Genomic DNA, 11797 nt, shown 5'->3' with positions numbered 1-11797 from the left:
TTGCCTCTTCGGGAATAATTGATGCCGTGTTTGCCCTCTGACCTCCAGCAGAGTCTTCACCTTGAGCCTCGGGAGAAACTCTTTCCAGGCAGATGGGGCTGCTTCCTTCTCTCCCCCTCTTCCTCCCCCCGCCCCCTGGGCTTGAGGCTACTGGCTCAGTCTGAAAATGGGCATGTGTGGTGGAGGCAGAAATGATTGCGAAAATAAAAGGTGGTGCTGCTTTTTCTTTTACCAACAGAGCCAATTGTGTTTTGAATCCAGTGGAAGGATCCCATGGGTGGTAGATGTCTTTGTGCTGACCTGTTTCTTCAACCTGCTCAGCCAGGGGCTAGGATGTCGTGTCCGTCCCCCCCCCCACTCCATCCTCCTTTGATAGCATCCTCTCAGGGTCCCCCACACACTTCTTTTTTTATATATATGGGAGATGTTTCAGCCACATTGGCATCTGTAACTGTATCGGGCTTACTATTAGATATGGGGAATTGGCCTCCAAAGAGAGAGGGCTGAGCAAGCCTGTTTAATGCTTGTGAACCCGGAACGCGGGGCAGGGGGCTACTACGCCGCCAGCTCTCCCTCTTCCCTCTTCCCTCTCTCGACAAATATGAGCACAGAGGGAAGCTGCGCCTGCAGAAGAGCCACACCGTCGCGCTCTCTCCCACTTCAGCTCCTTGGGAATTAATGCAGCCGGTCAGCACTCTGCAGGCAAGGTCTGCAGTGCTACGGGCAGGGTCAAGTGGAGAGAGCCTGGGTGTCCCAACGGGGGGAGAGCAGGGAGCACAGTGGGAGGGTGGTCAGGGCGTCCCTCCCCTCGGCGTTGGGAAAGGTTACGGCTGAGGCGGCTGCCGGTGGTTCTGTCGGTTGCGATTACCCACTCGAGCGAGCCGGCTGCCTGCCTCCCCTCCTGCTCAGCGAGTCTTGAATGGAGGAACTGACAGATCTGGGTCTTTGGGTCTCCTCAGTCACCCTGCAGGGCTAACCTAATTGGATTCCCGCCAACCGCCAGTCAGAGCCGCGTGCACACGGAGAGCTGAGCCCCGCTTGCTCTGCGATTGGCGGAAGCTGGCTCCACCAGGAGCAAGGGGCGCTTTCAGAGGCACTCTGCTCAGAGAAGCCGGCCGGGCCCTCTGTGGAGAGGAGCTCTTCTCCTGAGCGGGAAATAAGTAGAGTAGGAGGTTTAATGAAGCAAGGAGCCATAGGAATCCCCCTTGAGTCCTAATCGCTGTCCAAATTGGAAGGAGTTGCTCACTCATGCGTTCAGCCTCTGTGCACTGCCGGTTTGCTGTGATGAAAGAACTGGAAGTGGAGCCCGGAAGCACTGGGTCCCTGCCCGAGAATTGGAATCATCGTGGACATCCCGCTCGAGATGCCTCCCTGCCTCTTTCCGCTTTAATCTGACTTCTCCATCAGCTGACAATGAGCTGATGGATGCCACACCTCTCGCCCACGGTTTGGCCCCTGCCAGCTGGATCCCTGGCCCCCCTGTTCCTTCACGGTAGGTCCACGCACACCCCAAACTCACACGCACCTGTTCCTTCAGCATCAGGAAGCATGTATCCAGCAAAAGAAGTTGGGCGGTGGCTTGTTTTCTTGCCGTGACTGTTGCAAGGATGGCAGGGAAGCAGTTCTTTGGAACCACGGCGTGTGGCACTCTGCAGCCAACACAGGATTGGCACATGGGGTGGCGCATGTTGCTATAGCTGCTTACACACTTGTGCTCAGCAGGGGGCATCGTGCCAGTGAAATGTTTCTCTTGCTCAGCATGGTTGCCCGGCAGGCAGCTGTGAAGTTAAGCTGCTGTCCGAGCTCCATGCTAGTCATGGGCCAGCTGGCTGCCCGTTGGTCTGATGTCACGAGTAGGTATCGTTTTCCTCTGTCATCCCTGGATGTGATCATCTGAAAGGCGGTGGCGAGTGGAGTCTCCGCATGCCAACCGAGTGCTTCAGCCATCCCGCAGCAGTTTGGTTTTCCTGCCTCGTGCTGCAGGTGGCAGCACAGCCCTTTTAACAGTGCTCCCTCTCATCCTTGCGTGCAGTACCAGGAATGAAGCTCTTGTTCCATCCAGCATCCTGCAAACGGTCCGTCGAGTGCCACGTTGAACTTCTTCACAAGTTCAGTTGCTGCTGCCTCCCTGCAGCTCCCCGAAGGATGGCTAAAAGGCTTGCTGGCAAAGTTACTTCTAGGCTACGCTAGGCGTTAGCTACTTTAAAACTGTAACATGGAGCCGCTGTTGCCCACAGGTTCAGATAAAACAAGTTTCACAGGCTTTTGTAGTGCCTAAACAACCTGCAAAACCTATTTGATTCGAGAGTGCAGTGGGATGAAAAAAATGAATGTGGGTCGTGGAAAGCATCGTACACATGAAAGCAGTAGAACAGCCATCAATCACGCAGCCCTGGCCTCCCTCCCCTCCACCCTTCATTTGTGGCCCAGTCCAAAGCACGTTTACTCTTGGGTAGGTTCCAAGAAGCTCAATGAGACTTGCTCCTAAAGAAGCCTGCTTAGGATTGAGCTGTGCATTAGAGCTGCTTAGGATTGAGCTGTGAGGCTGATCACGTCTCAGAAATTTGGAGGGGGTGTGGTAGAGGAGTTCAGTTTTCATGTCAAGTGGGTATCTTGTTTTTATAGCTTTTCCCAGCACTTCAAGTTGCAGCTTGTGCAAACCTAAACGAACCGCTGCTACTTTGACAGTGCTCATGTCGTTCTTACTGAAGAGTGCAGTTTCTTTTACTGCTGAGACTCAAGTTGCTGGGAGGCCGTTTGCAATTCGATACAGTCAATTTCATATCCCCTTTCAATTCAGTGGCCTAGCGGGAGCCACTATGCATACGGAAACGGATGGTCTCTCTTCCAACATATCAAGCTACCTCTGTTAGAGCAGGGCTAATGCTGCTGTGATATATACGGGAGCAGTGGCAGCTCAAAGCTTCTGTGCACCTGCAGGAGGATACTAGATGGCCCCCGCTTGAGTGCATCCGCCTCACCTTTCCCCCTCCCCCCCCCTTTAAAAGCAGAAGAACCACCTCACTGGTGCTCCAGTAATCTGCTGCCTGGGGCGACTGCCTCAGCAAAAGGGCTACCCCTGGAAGAGGAACTGCACCAGATAAATAATCCTCCCCTGTCCACAGCTGAAGATATAGACCTGGATTCCCCCCCCCCTCCATTGACTCACCTGTGAGATGTCAACTGGCCTCTTAATGTGAGTGCAGCATCTGTATTAGACAGTACAGTATACATTTAGCCTGGCAGGGACAGGGCCAAGATTTATGAACTAGCTCTGATGTTGCCCCTTGCTCCATCCAGGATGAACAGCGTTAAGATGCTGAGGCCAGACAGTACTAAAAACAGAACTTGCCCAGTAGGAGAGACAAAGGGGAAAACCCTGTGTCGGCTTGGGTGCAGGCTGTTTAAGAGAGCCCCTCCTTTGTCATAAAACCTGCTGCCTGTTACGATCTTCTGGAGAGGTCCAGTTATGGTTGCCACCATCTGGTGCGCCAGTGTGGTGTAGTGGTTAGAGTGCTGGACTAGGACTGGGGAGACCTGAGTTCAAATCCCCATTCAGCCATGAGACGTGCTGGGTGACTCTGGGCCTGTCACTTCTCTCTCAGCCTAACCTACTTCACAGGGTTGTTGTGAGGAGAAACCTAAGTACGCTGTACACCGCTCTGGGCTCCTTGGAGGAAGAGTGGGATATAAAATGTATAAATAAATAAATAAATCTCTGTGGCTGGCCCAGGGCTTTGGAATATGCTCCCTGCTGAAATAAGAGCATCTCCTTCTCTTTTTGTTTTCAGGAAGACCTTCCTGTTCTCGCAAGCTTTTAATTATAATTTAATAATTTGTTTTATATTGGTTTTTATTGTGCTTTATGTATTTTAATCTGCGATATTTAATATTAAAATTTGTGTGCCGCCTAGAGATGTACATAGCAGGCAGGCAGTATAAAAACATGATAGATAGATAAATAAAACCCCACAGTCTAATTCCGTGGGAACGCCATCGGGCGAGAACAGTGAGTGTGGCCTCTACGCTCTGATTTACTTGAGCAGCGAGCAGCATGAGAAGCCCGCTTTTGCCGACTAAGGGGCGTGTGTGTGTTGCCAAGGGCGGTGCTTTACGTGCTGAAAACCCGCCATCGGAGTTCCTTGCAATGTACCGCTGCGGCCACTAGAAGGAGCTACCGCTTCTTTCTGCGGCCCGGGCAAGCTCGGTTGACCGCTGACTGGCTGTAGCGGTAGCACAGCTTTGTCTCGAGTCTGCTTTAGATGCGCGCTTCTGCAAACTAACGAAGCATTTATAGGGGGAAGCTCTGCGGTCAGGCTGGTCGAGAGTAACTCGTGGTGCTATACATAGTACTGAACACAGAAGCAATGCTGGGAGAGAAAGCTCATTTCTCAGAAGCGGCTACAAGGTTGCGAACAGACCCCGGTCCTTTCTGCACCACCACCGCTGTCGCCCTATCTCGGTTCTTCTGAGAAGGAAAGACGAGCGACATTGGTCTATGGCTCCACCCCGACCCTATAAATGCATAGTTCTCTCTGTGCAGGTTATCTCTGTGCAGCGCGAGGCCCGATCTTAGCCATGTTTACTCTGAAGTAAGTGCTACTGTGTTCAATGAGACTTCTGTCCACATAGCATTGCAACGCTTGTGCCTCTTCTATCTTTGACAAGAGTCTGCCTTAGATTTACACATATCAATGTAGTGTTGTACTTCTATGATTCTTCTGGGCAGGGCACAAGGTGGTTGTTTGATGAGATTAGCTGTTCTTGGTGACTCACCTCACGCCTGGTTGATGCTGTCACTCTTTTCTCCTTATATGGCCTTGTCCAAGCTTGTCTCATTTCCCTTTTCAAAGAGAACTCCCTCAAGTTGCCTTTATATGGTCTGTGGCCAGCTGGGCTACTGAGAGGGAGAGCCTAACCAGCCTCCTTTCTGTGGCACAAGGATTTAGAGACAGAAATCCTTGTGCCATAGAATGAAAGAGGGCTGGTTGGGCTCTAGTTGAGGAACCTGCCCTGTAGCTGTGTCTAGGATGTAATCAGAGGTCCACCTAGGTAATTTTGGAGCCTGGACCTAAAGGCCTTTGGAGACCCCACCACCCTGCAAATTAAGCATCATCATGCTGGGCTGGGCGACCACACCACAGGGATAGACTACGGAGGATTTGGGGTGCCAGGAGCTGTGGAGGCCTTAGACTTCAGTCTGGAAGTCCAGGGTTAAGAACACCTCTGGGTGTAATAAGGCATGCTGGTTGACTTCCAGCAGCGTAGTAGTTTCCAAGGGTGTAGACAGAGGGAAAGCTTGAGGACCAACTCCTCACGTTATTTTTTTTTGGGGGGGGACACTTTTGGAGAGGGAGCCATGGGTTGGCAAGGACGATAAATGGGCTGCTAGGTTTGGTGGTTGGGGAGAAAGATGGGTTATTAGGTTTGACGGGCCATTCAGTCAGATGAGGGGGGGCACTCCTCAATGCTTAGGGGTGGATCTACACCCACTGTAGTTTCTTCCTCTCTGCCCACCCCCACCCCAGTTCCTGCAATTGTGTGGAAATGGTGTGTGCTAATTGTGATGTTATGCAAATGTCCATTTTTCTGGATAACACAGTGCGAGGGCAAAGAGGAACAGGCTCTCTGGACTGCATTCCGGCCCTGCACATCGCACCCTAAGGCTGATGCAGACTTTGGCTTGATCGGCACACTTCCGGGCATGTCCCAAGACCTGGGAGATTATGGGTGAGGTGAAGAGCTGTGTCAAGTGTGCAACTAACTCAGAATTAAAACAGCCTGGAGCGGGGTGGTGAGGGTCAAGAGGCCTTACTGGAACTGCGCAAACTGTAATTGGCTGCCTTTCTGAGATGGAACAGATGGGTGCTGCTCCACCCCCTTATAACAGATGGAGCAGCAAGTCCAGCTTTTTATCTAGGGTTTTAGACTTGCTCCTAGGCAATGGCTGTGCATGGATACTCTGTATAGGCAGCTAAGAAGGATCCCCCATGAACCCCTTCTTGCCCTACTACCTGGAACCCCAACACTTGCTTATTCATACATTCGCCTGTTGCTTCTATAAGCTCCAGTTGCCTTCAAGCTGATAAAGACAAATGGCTGCTTGTTTGGAAGCCTTTACCTGGCAGCCCAGGTGGGTCCACCTGTGTTTGCTGTGGTACAGTAGGAAGGGTAGATGTGATGTTTGTCAGGGGACTGCAGCAGACACGGCATATTTTAGAAAAGTGCATCTCCCTTTCACATTTTGCATGGAAACCGCAGACAGGACCAGCGTCATCAGGATCCCATGTGGGAACATCTTTAAAGGAGAACCTGACAGGCTTACTGAACTCTAAAGTTATGAACATTGTGGAAAGAGTGGATGAAAAGAAACTCTGCTCTTGTCCTCAAACAATGAGGGTACAGTACTCTAGTACAAAAAGCAGCACTTGCTTCAAATGTGAATATAATGCTGCCATATGCCAGGATGCTCATTCACATTACAAATGCCTCTCCTCTATTTTCTCTCCACAATGATAATGGAAACATATTAACATAAATAACACAAGAGGAGCTCAAATGCCTATTTCCTATTCATCTGTGAAAGTGCCTTAAGGGCAAACAGAGTTTTCAGCAATCTCCATGCAGCAAAGGTACTATCTTTATAAGGTATTTTCTCCACACCATCCCTTTAAATAATAATGCTCAGCTCTTCCCCGTGTAGTTCCATTGTAGAATATGGAGTATTTCTGTATCAGGACTGCATGTTTCTTATGGTTACCAGTGTGGAAGTTCACCATGAATTGCATCATCTGAACAGTGTGAAGAATGGCACTTCATATTTCGGAGGTTGGAGTCATCATGTGGAGACTTATAGTCTTACTCATCAAGAATTCAGGGTTTTGTAGGAAAGCCAGGCAGCTGCACCCTTGAGTAATTTCATGTGCCCCATTTAGGGGAAACACTACCCTAGAGGGCCTAGCAGAATAAGGGGGCTTGGTCTTTGGGGAACCGAAATGTGATCAGTAATGTAAGCTCAGCTGTCATAAAGAGAAGGTTTATGTGGCCGAGTTGTAACCGCTTCAGGAAACTATGAAGGGAGGGATGGGGACAGAATTCCCTCTGGTGCTTGCCAGGCTTGCCAGAAGCCTCATAGTTGTAGGTTGGCTTTCACTTTGGAGGATTGTGTCACATTTTAGAGTGCACCCAATTAAAGCAACATAAGAGATTAATATCGCAATATTCATCATGTCTCATTTTTGATCTTCACAAGTATGACAGGAAGATTTTTTAAAGTGTGCAATGTACACAGTTGTTGGTCTCTTCATCAACTAGCACATCCGTTGTGGGGAAATGGCATATTTCCTACTGTCAAACTGTGGAATGTGGTTGTGCAGATTCCGCAGGCACTTATGTGATAGTACCTTGGGTCTTATTGGTGACAAGTGACACAATTCCCCCCTGCCCCTATTTGTGCCATCTTCTTCTCTTTTTAAAAACTGGTCCCACCTGATTCCATCTCAGGTGGAATTTGTAGTAAATTTGGGAGTTCTGCCCCAGGAATGCATTTTGCAGGGGCTTATTCAAATGAATCTACTGTAGGTTCTGTCAGGGCCTCCTGTGCTCTGAGCCTTGTTAGGTCACCCTCAAGTGATGACACTGATTGATGATGTCACCAGTTCACATCAGCAGGGCAAAACTCTGCCCACGCCTAGTAGGAAGTTGCTGCTATAGCGACTTAGGAGAGCCCTGCCCTCTTACACTGTGTTGACAGATGACTCACACATCCACAAATGTATCCAAGATCACATATAATGATGATAGAGGTCCCCTGTGCCTTCTCCTGTGTCTGATTTATTCAGTCATACTGTTTTATGGGCACTGTAAGCAACTATACTGCTTGTGTACAGTACAGCTGTGATGTAGGCACATGGATATTTTTGCAGAATCCCTCCAAGAGGTTTTCTCCCCATCTCATTTTTTAAAATTTTTTTGGAGAGGCTGAAGAAGTTAGAACCATTCTGCTACCATTCAAGTGCAGAGGTGTTGCTGAAGCTCTGAAAAAATACCAAATACTTGCAAGGCTACCCATTCCCCCTCATTGTCTCATTCTGTCCATTGTCTCCAGAGGCTACATATCCCCCCTCTCCAGCATGGAAGTCTGTCTGTCTAAAGTAGCTGAAAGGCTCTTCCCCTAGTGGAAAACTTCCTGCTTTAAAATGCACTAGAATGATCTGGTATATTGTGTATTTGGAGCAGTGGTGTGCATGGAACCAGCAACTGCTGGTTTGAAGTGGGGGTGGGGGGAAGGATAGCTTTAAGGACTGGGGGCATGGAGAGGGTGGCGCAATGTATGTGGGGAGGGTGCCAGGTTTTGAGCAGAATGGGTACTTAAGGGTGGGAGTATTCACTGCTGCTGAGTGCAGTGGGGCATACTGGGAATATGAATGACTGAGCCCTAGAACAGTTGGTCTTGGAACCAACCACAGAGAAGGCGACCTTGGACTTAATCCTGAGTGGCACCCAGGACCTGGTGCGTGATGTCAGTGTCATTGACCCTTTAGGGAACAGTGACCATAGTGCCATCAAATTCAGCATACATGTGGGGAGAGAATCAGCAAGGAAGTCTAACACAGGCATTTTTGAATTTCAAAGAGGAAACTTCTCCAAAATGAGGAGTATGGTGAAAAGAAAGCTGAAAGGGAAAATCAGGAGAGTCACTTTGCTCCAGAATGCATGGAGTTTACTCAAAACCACAATACTAGATGCCCAGTTAGATTGTATACCCAAAAGGAGGAAAGGTATCACTAAGTCCAGGAGGATGCCAACATGGCTAACAGGTAATGTCAAGGAAGCCATAAAAGGGAAGAAGACTTCTTTCCGAAATTAGAAGGCCTGTCCAAATGAAGAGAACAGAAAGAAACACAAACTCTGGCAAAAGAAATGCAAGGTGACAATAAGGGAGGTGAAAAGAGAGTTTGAGGAACATTTAGCTAAAAGTATCAAGGGGGATAACAAAAATTCCTTTAAATACATCAGAAGCAGGAAACCTGCCAGGGAGGCAGTTGGACCATTAGACAATTAGGGAGTGAAAGGGATTATTAAGGAGGATATGGAGGTTGCAGAGAAGCCAAATGAGTTCTTTGTGTCCATCTTCACGACAGAGGATACTGAGCATATACCTGGAGGCTAAAGAACTGAGTCAGATAGCAGTGACGATGTTCTAAACTGTCTGGTAAAATGGAAAACTAGCAAATCACTAGGGCCAGATGGCATCCATCCAAGAGTCCTCAAAGAACTCAAATGTCAAATTGCCGACCTCCTTGCTAAAATATATAACTTATCCCTGCAATCAGGCTCTGTACTGGAGGACTGGAAAGTAGCAGATGTAACACCGATTTTCAAAAAGGGATCCAGGGGGGATCCAGGAAATTACAGGCCAGTTACCTTAACTTCCATTCCAGGCAAATTGATGGAAAGCATCCTCAAGGATAAAATTGTAAGGCACACAGAAGAACAGGTCCTGCTGAGAGAGAACCAGCATGGTTTTTGCAAAGGTAAATCTTGCCTTGCAAACCTTTTAGAGTTCTTTGAGAGTGTCAACAAGTGTGTGGATCAAGGTGATCCAGCTGACATAGTATACTTGGACTTCCAAAAAGCTTTTGACAAAGTTCCTCATCAAAGACTCCTGAGGAAACTTAGCAGTCATGGGATAAGGGGACAAGTACATGTGTGGAGTGCTAACTGGTTGAAGGACAGGAAACAGAGGATAGGGATAAAAATGGAGAGTTTTCACAATGGAGAGAAGTAAGAAGTGGGGTCCCCCAGAGATCTGTACTGGGACTGACGCTTTTTAAATTTATTCATAAATGATCTAGAAGCAGGGGTAAGCAGTGAGGTGGCCAAGTTTGCAGATGATACCGAACTCTTTCGGGTAGTGAAATCCAAAACGGATTGTGAGGAGCTCCAAAAGGATCTCTCCAAACTGGGGGAGTGAGCAACAAAATGGCAAATGCAGTTCAATGTTGACAAGTGTAAAGTGATGCACATTGGGACAAAAAAACCCAACTTCAAGTATACGCTGATGGGATCTGAGCTGTCGGTGACTGACCAGGAAAGGGATCTTGGGGTCGTGGTGGACAGCTTGTTGAAAGTGTCAACTCAGTGTGCGGCAGCTGTAAAAAAGGCCAATTCCATGCTAGGGATCATTAGGAAGGGGATTGAAAATAAAACTGCTAATATTATAATGCCCTTATACAAAACTATGGTGCGGCCACACCTGGAGTACTGTGTACAGTTCTGGTCACCACATCTAAAAAAGGACATTGTAGAACTGGAAAAGGTGCAGAAGAGGGCAACCAAGATGATCAAGGGCCTAGAGCAGCTTTCTTATGAGGCTAGGCTACAACACCTGGGGCTATTTAGTTTAGAAAAAAGACAACTGCGGGGAGATATGATAGAGGTCTATAAAATCATGCATGGAGTGGAGAAAGTGGATAGAGAGAAATTCTTCTCCCTCTCACCTAACACTAGAACCAGGGGTCATCCCATTAAATTGATTGCCAGGAGATCTAGGACCAACGAACGGAAGTACTTTTTCATATAACGCATAATCAACTTGTGGAATTCTCTGCCACAAGATGTGGTGACCGCCAACAACCTGGATGGCTTTAAGAGGGCTTTGGATAACTTCATGGAGGAGAGGTCTATCAAGGGCTACTAGCTGGGCTATAGGCCACCTCCAACCTCAAAGGCAGGATGCCTCTGAGTACCAGTTGCAGGGGAGTAACAGCAGGAGAGCAGGCATGCCCTCAACTCCTGCCTGTAGGCTTCCAGCGGCATCTGGTGGGCCACTGTGTGAAACAGGATGCTGGACTAGATGGGCCTTGGGCCTGATCCAGCAGGGCTGTTCTTATGCCCTGTGGGCCAGTCTGAGCCTGTCTTACATACACACACATACACTGTGTCTAAAAACAGTCTCACGAGGTGGCAGCGTACCTCTTTGCCACCCCAGTGCATGTCTGAATGGAAGTACCCCAAAGTGCCTGGTGCATGTTGCAGTGCGCATTCAATGTACGTTTGTTCCCAGGCACTTACAGGTACTTCCATTCCGACGTACACCAGGGAGGCAAGGAGGTATGCTGCCGCCCTGCAGGACCATTTTTAGACACAGCGCCGGTGGGAGAAATGTGGGGGGTGGCACAGACATGCACTGGGGCGGCAAAGAGGTACGCTGGCACCTCGTGGGACTGTTTTTAGACACAGTGCCAGTAGAGTGTGTGTAAGTGTGTAAGACAGGCTTGGACTGGCCCACAGGCATAAGAACATCAGAACAGCCCTGCTGGATCAGGCCCAAGGCCCATCTAGTCCAGCATCCTGTTTCACACAGTGGCCCACCAGATGCCACTGGAAGCCTACAGGCAGGAGTTGAGGGCATGCCCTCTCTCCTGCTGTTACTGTGGGGGGTGGTGGTTTAAGAGCACCCTCCCCAATCCTTAAAGCTATCCCGCCCCCCACCTTCAAACTGGCCAAACCACCAGACTTTCAAACTGGTTCGGAGGTCCATAAAAGGGCCTCCAAACTGGTTTGTCCACATCCATAGTTTGGAGCTGGATTGGGCCTTACACCATTATAATAAGGATAACATCCAAAAGGATTTTATTTCCAGAATATTTTGAAATGGGCTGAATGCTCTGGTGGTGGTGGTGGTGGTGTGTGATGTCTGGGTGGGGGAAAGGCTTTCCAGCAAAATTTCACAGGCCTTTACTTGTTCAACTTCATTGCCCTTTAGCATTCTCTCTCTTTAGTACTTAGAGAG

This window comes from Hemicordylus capensis, chromosome 2, assembly GCF_027244095.1.
Source record: "Hemicordylus capensis ecotype Gifberg chromosome 2, rHemCap1.1.pri, whole genome shotgun sequence".
Taxonomy (NCBI): domain Eukaryota; kingdom Metazoa; phylum Chordata; class Lepidosauria; order Squamata; family Cordylidae; genus Hemicordylus; species Hemicordylus capensis.
The sequence above is the reverse complement of the archived record's forward strand: the minus strand, read 5'-3'. Positions refer to the sequence as shown.